Source organism: Triticum urartu, chromosome 6A, assembly GCF_056163025.1.
Source record: "Triticum urartu cultivar PI428250 chromosome 6A, HENAU_Tu73, whole genome shotgun sequence".
Classification (NCBI taxonomy): Eukaryota; Viridiplantae; Streptophyta; class Magnoliopsida; order Poales; family Poaceae; genus Triticum; species Triticum urartu.
Window position 1 is genome coordinate 96998313 of NC_141878.1, and position 18219 is coordinate 97016531.

The window sequence follows — 18219 nt, forward strand, 5'->3', positions numbered from 1 at the left end:
GGTATGAACGCCATGGGTTGAGCACCGCGCCGGTACGACTTGTGCACGATTTTTTTTGAAAAAGGGGTGATTCCCCGGCCTCTGCATCAGAAAGATGCATGCACGATGTGTGTGTGCTTTTGTGGGAACGTTTTAAGGTGCACACCGTGTACACCTTCTTGATCTTTAAAGTGCTGCCGGATTTTGTTTACATGGAGAGCACATGTATGCATGCATGCACAAATCTTGCAAAAAACTTTCAGCGAATGCTGATGTGAGTCGTAGGCTCAAGTACCAATGATTTATCTCCTGGACCGTTCACCCGATTAACGATATGTTTTCACTGATGAGCTAGTCTCTTGACGGCTTCTGTAAGATTTGTAAGTATGTCTAGAGAAGTGTGGATAGACTAACCAGCCTAAAATTTGACTCTTTTTTCCCAAAAAGTAATCTTTGGCAATTTTAGCCGTTTCTAACAATCTATCAAGCATCCTACACATGCAAATTTATAAGAGTGTAGGAAGCGGAAAGCAAAGACATGCAAGTGAAAGTAAACACGTACTCTCTCTGTTTCTTTTTAGTCTACATATAAGATTTGATCAAAGTCAAAATTTGTAAAGTTTGACCAACTTTATAAAAAAAAATCGACATCTACAATACTAAATCTATATGGTGTGAAAATTAATTTCATGATGCATCTAACAATATTGATTTCATATTATGAATCTTACTATTTTTTTCTATAAACTTAGTCAAAATTAACAAAGTTTGACTTTGACCAAATCTTATATGCAGACAAAAAAGAAACGGAAAAAGTACATTTAGAGATACGCAAATATGGGTTGGCTCAATCATAAATACGCAGGGGTTGCGCGTGCCCCTGCGCAGCCGTTCATTTGCATCGTGATTCAGAAACTTATTTTTGTTGAAATTGGACGTAAAAGAGATGAAAACTAGGAACCATATGACTTGAACTAATACTTCACCCAACCGTTTTTCTACGTCCATTTTATGTAAGTTTTGTACGTCTTGTTCTCAGCTGATGCTTATTTTCAATCGAGTTTCCATCCATTGATTATGTTCAGCTTCTTCTTCCTCGGTGGATCGGTTGCATTGTCACGTTGCACTACTCTTCTCTCTCGTGTCATATAATTTATTCCATTCGCTCGCTTGGTCGTCTTCTTTCTCAAGTCGTTTTACATTCATCCAACTATATTCGTCCGTATTATGCCGCATTACAAATTCATGCCATGGTTCTTCGGATTGCAAATTCATGGACTCTTTATTACATGTCCCTTTTGTGGTACAACAGATTGTGCTGCCTTGGACATAATCCTCGTTTTGTTCTAACTTTTTTAGTTACAGACACCACTGCGATTACATTCTTCCAGCCGCAATGATTGATCTCACAAACCGTTAACCCAATTAGCTGTCCATTTTCACTGGTGAGCTTGTCTCGACGAGGGCTTCTGTAGGATCGATAAGTATGTCTAAAGGGAGGATAAATAGACTAATAAATCAAAGAATGAATTATTTTCTCAGATTTTAACTTCCTTGGCAATTTACGATTTTCTAGCAATCTATCAAGCACACTACACATGCAAGTCTATAAAAGTATAAGCATTAGAAAGTAAAGACATGCAAGTGAAAGTAAAACAAATACACTTGGATATGCGCAAACATGGGTTGGCTCGGTGAAGATTTTTTTCCCCGTGGTTCGGATAGTTGGTGTTGTCTTACATCCACGTTGATGAAAGCTTTGACTCATGAAGGATCTAAGATCACAAGGATCTCAACTACAAGATTCCATGAAGGAACAATCCGTAGAGGAAACTCACCCACAAAGGATCCACGGAGGAGAAACCAACATATTCCATCATGGCATAAGCCCACAAGGGACTAGCCTCACTAAGGCAAATCTTCACGAAGCATCCCTTACAAACTTCTTGGGTCATTCGCAATCGTTTAAGACTTCGAAGCATGTGGCCAATCTAGGAGGCACACAACCTCCAAAAGTAATTACTCCTTTAAAGGATGTTGGAGCACCGCCTCCCGGGGCTTCACTGCGCGAGAGTGCCCTTTGTGTCGTATGTTTCGCGCACGCGTCTCGTTGATGCCTCGCAGGCATGCTCTACGTCGCACGATCTCCGCCGTCGCCCACCCTCGGTCGGTTTCCCTCGAGGGTCCATGACACGTGGGCTGTCGGGGTTAAATCCGACAGATCTGGGGTAGGGGGTCCCTAGTTAGTGATCTTGGCTAGATGGTAATAGGACGAACAAGAGACGCAATGTTTACCCAGGTTTGGGCCCTCTTGAAGAGGTAAAACCCTACATCCTTCTTCTGTTGTATTGCTTCTTATGGAGTACAAAGTACAGGATGATCTGCCTCGAGATCGTATGTGTATGAATCTATCTTGACTTCGGACTAAACCCCTCGACTTATATAGGGACCAGTGGTAATGTGACGCCCCCGTGCACTAAACATCCACGTAGCATGCACGATCAAGATCAGTGGCTCACTGTAATAATATCACAACACAACTCTACGACACAATGAATAAACATAAATCTCACATGTTACAAGCCAGGGTCACAAGACCCGAAAATTACAACAAGAGTTAGGCCTAAGTATAGACAAATACAAAGATGCCTTAAGAAGGCGAAAACAAACAACGACTCTAGATCGAAAAGGCGCAGGCCTCCTGCCTGCAGAATTGCCAGAATAGAGGGGAAGACCTAGCCTAACGAAGACTAGCCTCTTGCAGCGTCTTGCAGCAACGGAAGAGAGTAGAGTATCATATCATATAGTAACAAGTATATAATAGCAACACCTAGAGATCCTTCCCCGTCTATCCCGCGAGGAAGTGATCCCAAAGCCATCATATCAGGATACAACTCTGAGCGTCCGTTACCGTGGACACGACTATTCGAATAGATTATTTCCGTGCAGGAGTGCATGAACTTACCCAACACGCTCAATTAACTCCGGCCGGACACACTTTTCCTGGTCATGCCCGACCTCGGCTGATTGACACGCCGTAGTCCTACCTAGGCTCAACAGAGAGGTCAGCACGCCGGTGTACATCCTAAGTGCAAAGGGTAGTTCGGCCACTCACCCTAAGCACTCCTGCACGTTGCGTGGGCGGTCCAGCTTCACCTGATCTGCAGGATATCTGCTAGTCTCCGCGCCACATCTCTGAACTGTGACATCTGAAGAGCTTTCGAGAGAAACGTACGACGCCGAGTGCCCATAACTTATCCCGCATGGTGGTTAGTGCGCAAAGGCCAGAAGCCTACTCAGATTACATATCCAAACCAGTCAGTGTATAGGGTGTCGTGGTTCTAGATCTGACAGTAGAATAGGAGGGTAGGTATGTAGAGGTAAGACCCTAGTTATGGAGGAGTTGTACACGCGAGTTTTACGAGTTCAGGCCCTTCTCGGAGGAAGTAACAACCCTACGTCTCGGAGCCTGGAGGCGGTCGACTGGATATATGCGTGTGAATTACAGAGGGTGCGAACCCTTGTCCCAGAGGAGGGGGGTGGCTTATATAGAGTGCGCCAGGACCCCAGCTCCCCTCCGTTACGCAGGGTTCAATGTTCATAAAGGAGGAGCATTACTAGTAACGTTCGAAGTAAAGTGCTATAAATGATTATTAAAGCTATGACTTAACGCTCGACCGTTGTAGAGTGAGTCACTTCCCATCTTCTGGTAGTCGAGTGGTTGTTCGCATGGTCGAGTGTCTTCAAGACTGTCGAGTGAAACATGGCTTTATGGTCGAGTGGATGATGATTTCTCTTCGACTGCTTCTGGTTCTTTTAGAGATGTCCTTGGGGAGGGTATCTTGGACAGATCCATGACCCTACCCTAGGTACATAGCTTCGTCATTAGCCCCCGAATGGATCAGGGTTTGAGTGAAAAAGGAGTTGAGAACACTTCCGACTCATTCTTCATGCTGCGAGTATAACTTGTTCTGGAGCCATGAACTGAGAAGACAACGACAACTTCTTTTTCAGTCGCCTTGGTCCATTCCTGGCTTTTGTCGAGTGAATTTTCACGGTAGAATTCCGAATGATAATGTGGAGGATGTTTTCAGCCTGACAAGTTGCTCTGCTCTCCGTGGATTTCGCGGGATTCGAATTTTGGGAAGCGCGCCGGATGGGTGAGGCCGTGGTAATCGGGATGGATTAGGCAGGTCACCTCGATCTCCGTGCCACCTTTTTCGCCACGTATTGCGCGCGCGATTGTTGCGGGATTTGTTTAGATCGTCTGGGCCTACCAGTCAGTCACTCGGGGAATGACCTTATAAAAGGTACCGGACCGGGTCTTTGCACCGCGCGCTCCCATTCTCTTTCTTCTTCCTCAGACCTCTCCGCCGCGCACGCATCCGCTCTCTGCGTCGAAACCTCGCTCGAACTCGATCCGCCGCCATGGGAAAAGAGAAGACGGTGGCTGTCGGTGTCAAAACCGGCGGATCTCGGGTAGGGGGTCCCGAACTGTGCGTCTAGGCCGGATGGTAACAGGAGGCAAGGGACACGAAGTTTTACCCAGGTTCGGGCCCTCTCGATGGAGGTAAAACCCTACGTCCTGCTTGATTAATATTGATGATATGGGTAGTACAAGAGTAGATCTACCACGAGATCGAGGAGGCTAAACCCTAGAAGCTAGCCTATGGTATGATTATTGATGTGTATGTTGTCCTACGGACTAAAACCCTCCGGTTTATATAGACACCGGGTAGGGTTAGGGTTACATAGAGTCGGTTACAATGGTAGGAGATCTATATATCCGTATCGCCAAGCTTTCCTTCTACGCCAAGGAAAGTCCCTTCCGGACACGGGACGGAGTCTTCAATCTTGTATCTTCATAGTCCAGGAGTCCGGCTGAAGGTATAGTCCGGCCATCCGGACACCCCCTAATCCAGGACTCCCTCAGTAGCCCCTGAACCAGGCTTCAATGACGACGAGTCCGGCGCGCAGATTGTCTTCGGCATTGCAAGGCGGGTTCCTCCTCCAAGTACTTCATAGAAGATTGTGAACACAAAGATAGTGTCCGGCTCTGCAAAATAAGTTTCCACATATTGCCATAGAGAGAATAATATTTACACCAATCTAATCTGCTGACGTATTCCGTAGCGTGTCACACCACGGCCAAGCCTTTATCCGAGTCATTTCATTATCCCACCTCAGCGCGTCATGCGAGGCAGTTTCCTTTGCACGTCTTGTTAAAGCAGAGATCGTGTCCCCTTATCCCGAGATTCTCATCAATACGGGCGTGGAGAACCCAACCGCTTCTAGGACTCCTAGATTATAGGTAAGTCCAAACGGACACGGAGAGGACGCTTGATATTCACCCTCTTTATAAAGGGGACAAGGCTTTTATTTTTCCCTCCCGTGCTCAATCGAATCCTTCCCCCACCTCAAGCTCAAACGCCCGAAGTTCAGGTCAGGTGCTCCGAACCTCCAGTCATGTCCGGATCTAGCCTTCAAGGCCGATGGATGCCTTCCTCCGTCACGGAAGAAGACATCAAGAAGTTGAGGGAGGCCAGATATCTGACCGCCGAGATTTTGCATCGGCTGCCTCCCCGAGGGCAGGCCGTGCCCACCCCCGAACCCAACGAGAACGTCGTGTTCGTCTCCCACTTCCTCCGAGGCCTAGGCCTTGCCCTGGATCCTTTCTTCAAGGGTTTGATGTTTTACTATGGGCTAGATTTTCATGATCTAGCTCCGGACTCCTTTCTTCATATCACGACATTTATTATCGTGTGCGAGGCCTTCCTCCGGGTTACCCCTCACTTTGGCCTATGGCTCAAGACCTTTGAAGTGAAGCCGAAGCTGGTCGAGGGGCAACATGCAGCGTGTGGAGGTGCCTCAATACGCAAGATGACGGGAGCTCCGTGGCCCAAAGATTCCATCCCAGAGGTGTCTGAATCGTGGCAACGGGAGTGGTTTTACATCACGGCTCCTAGAAGTGCCAAGTGGGCGCCCCCCCCGTTTTCCGCTTGGGCCCCCCACCACAGCTGATGTCATGGATCAGTAGAGGTCTGAGATGGGGTCCAGTCAAGGACGTGCCTATACTGCAAGGCCGCATTCGAGATCTCTTCAATGGAGATTTCAGTTTGGTTGCGGTGATACAGGTTATGCTGGTTCGTCAAGTCCAGCCTTGCAAACGCCGGCCTCTTCGCCTGTGGGAGTTCAATCCCGAGGGACCGCGCGCCATTCAAAATTTTCTCGGCCTGATGCATGAGGAGATGTACAAGTCATTCTTCGGACCTCAGATGGAGTGTCCAGAAATCACCGAGGACGTGGGTCTGAGTAGTAACCGCGCCGCCGAACAGGCAAGGCATCTTCCGGCCGAACATACTATCTCTACTTTGTTATGAAGTTATTTCTGAGAGTTCGCTTTTTGACCAGGACTGGCTAACAAAGGCAAAGTTGATTCGGTGTTCGGCCCCCCTTCCTGAGGGTTTGGAAAATCCGGTATTGGAAAAGATGCTCCAGCCCGCACCTTGCCCGGAGCCCTTGAAGGAAGATACTGTGGAGGATAATGCGGGTGGACGTGGGCCCCCAACGCTGTCCATTCTAGCCGAGGGAGCGAGCGAGCTTCTCCATGAGGGAAGGCGGCCAGAAGAGGAAAAGGACTGCGCCCGGGGATTCAGAAGCCGAAGCTTGCCAATGGGAGAAGAAGTCTCCCACAGAGGGTCCCACCTTGGGGGGCGCTGTTGTCGCACAAAGTCCGCGGGGGATCAATTCTCCCACGAGTCATAAGTGACCCGAAATACCTTTAATAGTACAGATGTGCCATTTTTCTTCTGAGAAAATAACCACCGCATATATTTTGCAGTTCGGGCCTTAGCCCCTCTCAAATGAGCTCATCTTCGGGGGATCTTCTTCCAGAGATGATGGAGAGCGAAATGCCTCCTCCGGACTCCTCCGCTCCGGAAGCGGGCGACCCTGAAGTGTCGTCGCGGAGGGCCTCTCCGAGTCCGGTGAGGCTAGAAGATAATCCCATTGACCCCTGAGGCTCCCAGTGTCCGGCTCCCGAAGGGAGTAGACAAAAGAGTCTGGCCCTGTCTAGCATGCGATCGGATGTTCTGAGGGAGTTGGTGGGGCGAGCGGCCATCTCAGATGAGCACCGTGTGATGATGAATACAGTGATGGAGAGAATATCATCCGCCGAAAGCGGATTGCATGAAGCTTTTATGAGTCTACTGACAGGCTTTGAGGTACGTAAAAGAATGTATGATAATCCTGCACATGCTAGGTGTGCGCCGTGTAGATAGTAGCCCCTGAGACTCTGGTTGTCGTCGGAAATGACGACAAACATAGGATCATATTCCCAGGAAATAACCATACTGCCTCTATGTGCAGGTGATGGAAGCTCCGGTGGCTAGCCGGACTAGCGAGTTTGCCCATTTAGAGCGGCAGTTAGATGCGGCAGACACCGACATCGAGCTTGTTAACAAAAGGCTTGACGAGGCACGGGGTAAGTGTCAATATCTAGTAAACGTCACATAGGAAGAGCAGCATGATGCCAGTATGTTAAATATGTTGTGACTGCAGATGGAGCTGCCACTGTGGAAGCCTTACGGGCAGAACTTGCCCGAGCCAAGGAACAAGCGAGGTTAGGTAATGCGGCTGCTGTGAAAGCGGCCGAAGAGTTGCAAGCCGAGAGGGCCGCGCATGGAGAGACCCGAGACAAGATGGCCAAGATGGCTATAGAATTAAAAGCCGCCGCCGACCGCTGCCGGGTTCTTGAAAAGGAAAACCAAGCGAAGGCATCGAACCTTGAGAAGGCTGCCACGACGAAAAAGGATCTCTGCTCTGCTATGAGGGCAAAGAAGGAGGAGCTGCGGGAAGCCGGGGATATTGTAGCTGGGAAATCCTTTATGTTGCGAAGGAAATTCGGAGATCCACGGCATGCCCCTCTGGATCGGATGTGGAGTTCGGAGGATGTGTATATGGATTTGGCGGCGAGCGCTGCCGATGCGGCCAAGTACTTCCAGGGTCAGACGGACCATGGAGTAGACCAGCTGTTTTGGAGGCAATTCCATTCTCCCGAGCGTCCACTTTCATTGACTGACCAATTAGCCGAGTGGGCCGAACTAAATAGGTTGTCCGGACTCTCTATGAGGTCTGCTGTGGATCAGCTATGGCCGGGAAGGCCAAAACCGAATAGCTATTTCAGCTTGGTGCAGCAGGTCCTTGACGTGGTGCCGCGTATTGATGCGATGAGGAGGTCGGCGTGCATAGAGGGCGCACGGATGGCCTTTGCCCGTGTTAAGGCATATTGGGCGGAGATGGATGCTACCAATGTTGCAGCGCGGGATTCAGCTATAGGTCGAAAGGCTGCCGAGCACTACTTCGAAGAAGTTCTTGAGGGTGCCCGTTTGATAGAAACCCAGTGCTCAAAAAAAATTATGTTTGAGTGATATGTAATCTCATTGTAAGCGAAATGCTTTTATAATTTTTTATAAGGCTATTTTTATACTTTTGCCTGAAGGTAATATGATGCCTCCTGGGCGGCCGTTTATGTATACATGTGTATAACCTGAAAGATTGCAGCCGTCGGCTTCAACCCTCACACATATAATGTGGAGGTGCTCGCAAAAGCACACATTCACACTTAACCCAACGTCTTGGTCCTATTAAGGAGGTGATAGCGGAGCGAGCGAGGCAACCGGACTATGATGCTTTAGCACTTTCACTTAGCCATAGGAGTTTGATAGTGGGGCTACTAGATAGCCCCTGGTGGCTCCACACTCTCCCGATCTCGGGGTGCGTATATGCCTGGCCGGGAAACAGCCCTTCGTTAAGGCAGAGGAATTCTAACATTCACATAGGTCACCGAGTGGTTGACCAGTCTCACGCTATATCATGACAGTCAGTTTTCGGCTTTCTCTATTGAGGTGCTCGTCCGGATGAACCAGGGCACAATCGCAGTAGTTCTCCTGGTGCTACCTTAGCCGGCAAGGCGGAACGTAAGACACCAAAACACAGGAGCCGGGCAAACCCAACATTTGACCAAAGACAATGATTCGGAGCTGATGCATATAGGGCCAAACTCGCGACGCCGAACACTCCCTAAGGTATTCGGTCTTTGTGGTATAAACCGGGCCTAAATAGTAGCCTTTGTAAGAAGCCCCGTGTGTCCAGGTACGTGCATTGTTCTGGTGTGGCCACATGCCAAGACGTCAGCATCCTTCTCAACGGTGGATATGTATCAACAAGAGACAGTAAGAAAGGTTTACGCAGGGTCTTAATCTAAAAAGAATCCTTGGAGCGGGTCCCTGCTGCACATCTGCGCCTGTGTCTCCGTCGTATCCTGGACGGGTGTAGCACGATGATCGTCTGTAAAAAGAGAGGAAGTTAAGTGAAAAAGTTGTCGTGCAAAAGGATAGTTTTTAAAGAAACCATGTATAATTCAAGATGATAAGAAATTGCCACTTGTCTGCGCGCGTTGAGCCCCTTGTATTGACAAATAGGGGTGTGACCACTTATTTCCGTATAAATAGCGGCGCCGAACTTGATTAGTTGTATCTGAGGTCTTGACGACCTATTGGATGCTTTCGTTTGTCCGGGCGCCTTTAGTGTGCGGCGGCCAAGGCAGCCTCACTTTCTTCGGCGCGCAGAGATCGCTTGATATTTCCGTGCACTGTAATGATGCCACGTGGACCGGGCATCTTGAGTGTGAGGGAGGCGTAGTGTGGTATTGCATTAAAGCGAGCGAAAGCTTCGCGTCCGAGCAATGCTTGATAGCCACTTTAAAACGGAGCGAGTGGAAAGTTAAATGCTCGCGACGGAAGTTATCGGGGGAGCCGAATGTAACTTGTAGTAGGAGGGAGCCCGCACAACGAGCCCCTGGGCCTGGCGTTACTCCTTTAAAGGTAGTATTGCTATGGCGAATTTGTGTTGGGTCTAGCCCCATCCCGCGGATTGTATCCTGATATATTAGGTTTAGGCTACTGCCGCCGTCCATCAAGACCCTTGTGAAGTGATATCCGCCAATTACTAGGTCTAATACCAGGGCAGCCCATCCTGCGTGTCGGATACCTGCTGAGTAATCGCGATGGTCGAAAGTGATCGGTTGAGATGACCAGTGGCAGGACTTCGCGGTGATAGGCACTTGGGTATACTTTCCTGGGAGTGCCGCATTGTTTTTTTCTTGATTACGTGTAACACGTTTACTGTTTTGACTTCGGGTGGAAATTGCTTTTGTTCCCCCGTGTCTTGCTTGGGGGGCTCGTCCTCGTCTTCACTTGGTGTATCCTCCCCTTGTGTACGGCGTTGAGCTTGCCGGACTGCTTGAAGACCCAACATTCTCTGTGGGTATGATTAACAGGTTTACCAGGGGTACTCTGAATCTGACATACTTGGTCCAGAATTTTGTTGAGGCTGGACAGTTCGTCCCTGGTGCCTTTAGGGGGCGGCTTTTGGCCTGGCCGAGAGCTTTTGAATCCGGCATTTACTGCCGCGCCCTTCGTGCTGTCTTCTTTATTCCGGCGTTTGTTATTGTTGTTGCGCCGTGATTTCCCGTTTCCATATCTAACTTCAGATGTACTGGGGTCGCTGGTGCTGCATTTGGCTAGCCAGCTGTCCCCCCCCCCCCGTGCAAAAGCGGGCCATGAGGTTTGTTAACGCGGCCATCGTTCTCGGCTTATTTTGGCCGAGGTGTCTGGCAAGCCATTCGTCACGGACGCTATGCTTGAAAGCTGCTAAGGCTTCGGTGTCCGGACAGTCGACAATCTGGTTCTTTTTAGTAAGAAACCTGTTCCAAAGCTTTCGGGCTAACTCTCCGGGCTGTTGAGTTATATGACTCAAATTGTCCACATCCGGAGGTCGGACATATGTCCCTTGAAAATTTGCCCAAAAAGCGTCTTCGAGCTCTTCCCAACTTCCAATGGAGCTTTTGGGGAGGCCTTTGAGCCAGTGACGAGCTGGCCCTTTGAGCTTGAGGGGTAGGTACTTGATGGCGTGGAGATCATCTCCTCGAGCCATATGGATATGAAGGATGTAGTCCTCAATCCAGACCCTGGGGTCTGTTGTTCCGTCGTATGCCTCTATGTTTACGGGCTTGAACCCCTCTGGAAATTCGTGGTCCAGCACCTCATTGGTGAAACATAGGGGGTGTGCAGCACCCCTGTAGCTGGGTGTACCGCGTTGTTCGGATGTTTGTTGTGTTGCATTGTATGCTGGGGCGCGCTTGCGTGGTCCATAGATGGATCTTGTTGCACCGTCCTTTGGGTGTGAGCCCTCGCATTGGTTGCGTGTTGTATGGTGAGAGGCGTTGTATGCCACTCTGTGTTGGTAGAGGGGTCGTCTATCCGACCAGGTGGCTGCTTTGATATTTGGTTGCGGGGGGTGAGGCCTCCTCATCGAATTCGGGTAGCAGCTTCCGCTTTGGGTAGCTTTTGTAGGGGCGATTGTCGCCGTACCTTGCTGCTGTGTTGTGTATTTTAGTCCATCTGATTTGGAGTGTGTCTTGCGCGGCCTTGAGCCTTTGCTTCTGCTTTCTCAGACTCCTCGCGGTGGCAACAAGCCTTGTATGGGCAGTCTGCTGCTCCGGGTGCCTGTCCGGTGTTATGTCGTCCGGACCATGATCCTTGATAGGATTTGTTTGTTCGATTTGATTATCCGGATTGCCGTTGTCCGGCAGCGGTTCGCCCTGCTCCAGCGCTGGGTCTGTGTGATCGCTATTTCTGTCGGGGCGGGATTTGGGGCGGCACTTGCGTCGCCGCTTTGACTGCTTTTCGAGGGAACAAGCCTTCGGTGCATCCTTCCGCTCCTCGCCGTCATCTTTTGGTGCGTCCACCATGTATACGTCATATGACGAGGTGGCGTTCCAAGGCCCAATAGGCGCTGGTTCTTCATCGTCTCCTTCATCTGCGTCCATACCGTTGATGTCTTCGGAGTTGAGGTCGAGCATGTCGGTTAAATCGTCGACGGTGGCTACAAAGTGGGTGGTGGGTGGGCTTTGAATTTCTTCATCGTCCGTACCCCAACCTTGCTGACCGTAGTCCGGCCAGGGCTCTCTTGATAAAGAGAGAGACTTTAGTGATTTCGTAATATCGCCGAAGGGCGGGTGCTGAAAGATGTCCGCGACAGTAAACTCCATGATCGGCGCCCAATCGGATTCGATCGGTAGAGGCGCGAATGGTTCGGAGTCCGGAGAGGAGTCCGGCTCCTTGGAATCATGAGTTTCGCGGAGTGTGGGGCTGGCGTTCGGCTCAATCGCCGTTAAGATCGCAGCCCCCGAGGTGGCATCCAACTGCCCATCCTCGATCGTCGTAGTTGGCTCCGAATTAAGGGTCGGAGCTAACGCGGGTGCGGCCTCCAGGGCACTGTTCGGCGGCAGAGCTAAATCATGCTCGTCGTGACAGAGCAGCGCGCTCGGTAGTGGCTCGAATCCGTCGGAGCTCAAGTCTCCGCGGATGTTAGCCGTGTAGTTTAAACTTCCAAATCAGACCTGACGGCCAGGGGCGTAGCTTTCGATCTGCTCCAGACGGCCAAGCGAATTGGCCTGCAGTGCGAAGCCGCCGAAGACGAAGATCTGTCCGGGGAGGAAGGTCTCACCCGGGACTGCATCGCTATTGATGATCGTAGAAGCCATCGAGCCTGACGGCGATGACACAGAGGAACTCTCAATGAAAGCACCAATGTCGGTGTCAAAACTGGCGGATCTCGGGTAGGGGGTCCCGAACTGTGCGTCTAGGCCGGATGGTAACAGGAGGCAAGGGACACGAAGTTTTACCCAGGTTCGGGCCCTCTCGATGGAGGTAAAACCCTACGTCCTGCTTGATTAATATTGATGATATGGGTAGTACAAGAGTAGATCTACCATGAGATCGAGGAGGCTAAACCCTAGAAGCTAGCCTATGGTATGATTGTTGATGTGTATGTTGTCCTATGGACTAAAACCCTCCGGTTTATATAGACACCAGGTAGGGTTAGGGTTACATAGAGTCGGTTACAATGGTAGGAGATCTATATATCCGTATCGCCAAGCTTGCCTTCCACGCCAAGGAAAGTCCCTTCCGGACACGGGACGGAGTCTTCAATCTTGTATCTTCATAGTCCAGGAGTCCGGCTGAAGGTATAGTCCGGCCATCCGGACACCCCCTAATCCAGGACTCCCTCAGTGGCGCTGGAGTGCGCGAAGAAGGCGACCGCGAAGGCGAAGGGCAAGAGGACCAGTCGGGGCGGATCTTCGTCAAGATCCGGCCTACCGCCGGGCTGGATCCAGGGCGATTGGATCCGCTCGACGATTAGCCAGGACGACCTCGATGACCTGGTGGAGGGGGGACTGATCCCCCACAAATCGGCGCGGCTCCTGGGGAACGAGACCGAGCCGCAGCTGCGGGAGGTTGAGTGCATTCTCCTCGCCACCCATGTCGATCACGGGTTTTCTCTGCCTCCCCATCCTTTCTTTCATGGCTTTATGAACTTCTTCGGGGCTCAACTCCACCACTTCACTCCAAACACCATAGTTTATCTGGCTGCCTTTGTGTCAATGTGTGAAAATTTCTTGGGCTATCGACCGCACTGGGGTCTTTTCAAACACATCTTCACCTGCCGCTCCCAGTCGGTCAAAAAGGACAATCCGAGTGATGAGAGGACGCACGTGATCCAGGTGTGCGGGGGCCTGGGGATCCAGATGAGGAACAAGAGCACCTTCCCAGCGATGATCCTTCCCGACTCGGTCCGGGGCTGGCAGTCGACTTGGTTTTACTGTAAGGACCAGCCGACCCTGGGTCAGTCGACTGGACTTCCTCCCTTTTCCCTAGCTCGAGTGGAGAAGCCCTCCTCCTTGAAGGTGGTCCCAGAAGAGAAGGCGTAGGTCAAGGTGTTGGTCGAGCGGGTCGTCCAACTAGTCCGCGACGGGGTGACTGGGATGGACCTGCTGGAGGTCTTTCTCAGTCGACGCATCCAACCGCTTCAGGCCCGTGACCATCTGATGTGGATGTATTCGGGGCTTGAGGACTCCACTCGGATCCACCCGGAGGACGTCAATGAAGACACCTTGGAGAAGTGGCTGAAGGGAATCACCAGCAACAAAGACAATCCCCGGGGGTCTAGGAGGGTGATTCCATTCGACAACTCGCGCCAGCCGGAACAGGTATGACTCTACTTTGTCGAGTATCCTCTTGATTCTTTGTGTGACACCTTGTTGATGGTCGACTGAATTTCTTTTGCTCGTTGTCCTTTCAGGCCCTCATTGACATGTACTCGATGCCCAACGGAGTGCAGGGGCAAGACGTCGAGGAAGGAGCGAGCGGGGGCGAGAGCGGTGAGTGGCACTCGGATGCGGAGGAGGACGAGGAGAGCAACGACTCGAGCGACGACGAAGAGGTCGACTCGCCTCCTCGCAGAGAGAGGAGATCCAAGCACGCTCACGACCTGGCGAGCACCCCGGACCTGGCGACCGCGCCGACTAGGCAATCTTCGAAGCGCCCCTAAACGTCTTCCCCAGCGTCGATTGAGAAAGCTCCGAAACATCCCAAGGTTGTGCTGCCTCCAATGCCAAAAGCACCGAAAGCCACCTCCTCCAAACTGCCAAAGGCTTTGCCCAGGATCAAAGTGGCTGTCCCCACCATCTCCGGGTAATCATCTGACCTGTTCTTTTCGTCGATTCGAGCAATAGAACGTAACCGACTGAGTGCGGATATTTGCAGTGCTGCTACATCAGGAACCTCTTCTTATCAGTACCGAGACGAGGAGATGGAAGACGCGGTTACCTCCAACCTAGGTAAAAACTCTTATGATCTTGTTCTTGATTACTTGGTCGATTGCATTCTAGTGGTTCACTTGGGGTCGACTGATCTTCCCTGCAGCTCCAACCAACGTCATCGATCTCCTAGATGACGATGAAGATGTGGCTCCTAAGCCCAGGAAGAGCAAAAAGGTAGCAGCTGGCAGGATGTATCAGCAGGGGCCAACAACAACACCTCCCGTCCGTCAATCTGAAGACGCGGGCGGGGCCTCTGTAACCTCGCTGCACCCTTGTCGAGTGAGCACCCCGCCCCGTCGATTGCACCGGTGATTCCTTCAGTCGTCCAACTCCCCGCCACGGAGCTCCAAACTGCCACACCTGGGTCGTCTGCCCTCTTTTTTGCCAGCTACCCCGTTCCGGACAACCAGCCGGAAGCGGCTGCGTAAGCCATCCGTTAGGCTGACGTGATGATGGAGCGGATGAAGATGGTGCATGAGCATAGCCAAGCTGCCTACGACGCTAGCGCTGCTCTCCGGGCCAATGTCCAGGTAAGTAGACTTTTCGACTGACCTTGTTCTATCAGGATATGCTACCCGAATTTTTTTCTTCCATACAATCTCCTGTTGTTTGCGTCGAATTTGTACACCCACTGGGCGTTTTGTTGTCTTTGGTATTTGCATTCTTCCACTCGGTCTGGGCGAGTAGGATCTGAACCGGTGGGGGCACGCTAAGTGCACCCACCGGGTGTAGTCCCCGAGACCGCAGTCGACTGCTGGCAGTCGACTGGGGTCTGAGTTCTTTTTCCTTTCGTTTCTTCCATTCGACCCGGGCGGACCGGTCAAATGGGATTCGAACTAGTGGGGGCACGCTAAGTGCACCCACTGGGTGTAACCCACTGGGTGTAGTCCCCGAGACCGCAGTCGATTGCTGTCAGTCGACTGGGGTCTGAGTTCTTTCTCTCTCTTTTTCTTTTTCTTTTTTGTCTTGACCCGGGCGGGCCGGTCGAGTTGGGTCTGAATCAGCGGGGGCACGCCAAGTGCACCCGCTGGGTGTAGCCCCCGAGACCACAGTCAACTGCGTGCAGTCGGCTGGGGTCTTAAGTGAACTCTTTAGGTTTTATCTGCTCGGAAGTAAAAAGCCTTTGATCTTGCCGATTGACACGTCTTTTGCCTTCTGCAGAAGTCTTGTACTCTCATTTCCAAGTTTGCTGAACTTGAGGAGAAGCAGAGGCAACTTAACCTCGACTTGGAATTGGCCCAGCAGAATCTGAAGAAAGCTCAAGATGAAGCTGCTGGTATGGAAGGTAACTGCCTGTCGACTGTCTTTCAATATATTTCTTCGATCTATTGTTTGATTCAATTGCTTCTTTTGCAGAGAAAATGAAGTTGGCTCTGGAGAAGAAGAACTCGGACCTCGCCGCTGCGCAGAAGGAAGCCCAAGATAAAACTTCCCTTGCAGACCAGAAGCTAGCTTCAGTCGGAGCGCTGGAAGGGGAGGTGAACAAATTGAAGTCCTGCCTCAATGAGTCCAACCGAGAAGTGAGTCGTCTGAAGAAGGACAAGATTGTCCTGAATGAAAAGCTGGAGTCTGCGGTCCATGACACGGAAGCTTATCTGAGAACCCTTGCCAAGAAGCTCTATCTGATGCTGGAAGGTACTCCTTTCAACCCGACTGTGTTGATGCTTGCAAATGAACCCTGTCTAGTCGACTCACTAATTTTTTGACTGCAGAATTCTGCCAAGACTTTGACGAGGAAACTGGAAGGGTGGAGACGGGTCTGGACCCTATCGCTTCTCCAGTTTGCGACGAAACTGCAATGAACGTGCTCCAACTGGAGTCTCGTGTTGCCGGCATCACAAGCTACCTCACGCGTCTGAATGAAGCAGTCTCACGAGTCGACTCATTGCTCTGGCCAAGGGCGACGCTTCAAACTGACCTGGAATCCCTGATGGCTCGACTCAATGAGATCCCTGACCGAGTGCAAGAATGGAGGAAGTCCTCTGCCCGGTGTGGTGCTGACGTGGCGCTGTCCTTGGTGCGAGTCCACTGCAAGGAAGCTCGTGAAGACAAGCTGGCGGCGATCAAGGTTGCTAACACCAAAAGGCATGACTTCCAGTCCTTCATGGAGACTTTCATCGCCGCTGCCACTCGGATCGTGGATGGGATCGACTTGGACGAATTCGTCGAGCCTGCCAGCCCTCCTCTTGCCGAGTGAACAAACTTATGAGACTTGAATCTGCCTTAAATTTGCCTCGGAATGCCGAGTGATTGCTGTAACCGTTAAACTCCTTCGGGCTTGATGCTCGAATACTTTTGATTTGCTGCTTGGAACTTTAGGATTTATCCGAATTTGGTTTATTTCCGAATATGCTTGTGTTTTGTATTCAAGTGGACTTTGTTCTTTATGCTTGAGATGTAGCTCTGAGGTGGTGACTCCAGTCGACCTGCACCTCGTCGCCCTTGCGGATAGGGATGGAGCGCACATTGTACTTGTGGCGTAGCTCCGAAGGAGAAGGTTGCAGTCGACTTGCACCTCGTCTTCCTTGCAGATAGGGATGGAGCGCACATTGTACTTGTGGCATAGCTCCGAAGGAGAAGGTTGCAATCGACCTGCACCTCGTCGTCCTTGTGGATGGGGGTGTGTTTCGAACTTAGGCGAGTAATAGACTGCAGCTAAGCCCCTGAGTGGGAGGGTTGCTCTCCACTCGGTAGGATTTTACAAACTTAGGCGAGTATTGGACTGCAGCTAAGCCTCCGAGTGGGAGAACTTAGGCGAGTACTGGACTGCAGCTAAGCCCCCGAGTGGGAGGATTGCTCTCCACTCGGTAGGATTTTTTCAAACTTAGGCGAGTACTGGACTGCAGCTAAGTCTCCAAGTGGGAGAACTTAGGCGAGTGCCGGACTGCAGCTAAGCCCCCGAGTGGGAGGATTGCTCTCCACTCGGTAGGATTTTTTGAAACTTAGGCGAGTACTGGACTGCAACTAAGCCTCCGAGTGGGAGAACTTAGGCGAGTACTGGACTGCAGCTAAGCCCCCGAGTGGGTGGATTGCTCTCCACTCGATAGGATTTTTTCAAACTTAGGCGAGTACTGGACTGCAGCTAAGTCTCCGAGTGGGAGAACTTAGGCGAGTGCCGGACTGCAGCTAAGCCCCCGAGTGGGAGGATTGCTCTCCACTTGGTAGGATTTTTTCAAACTTAGGCGAGTACTGGACTGCAGCTAAGTCTCCGAGTGGGAGAACTTAGGCGAGTGCCGGACTGCAGCTAAGCCCCCGAGTGTGAGGATTGCTCTCCACTCGGTAGGATTTTTTCAAACTTAGGCGAGTACTGGACTGTAGCTAAGCCCCCGAGTGGGAGGATTGCTCTCCACTCGGTAGGATTTTTTCAAACTTAGGCGAGTACTGTACTGCAGCTAAGCCCCCGAGTGGGAGGATTGCTCTCCACTCGGTAGGATTTTTTCAAACTTAGGCGAGTACTGGACTGCAGCTAAGTCTCCGAGTGGGAGAACTTAGGTGAGTGCTGGACTGCAGCTAAG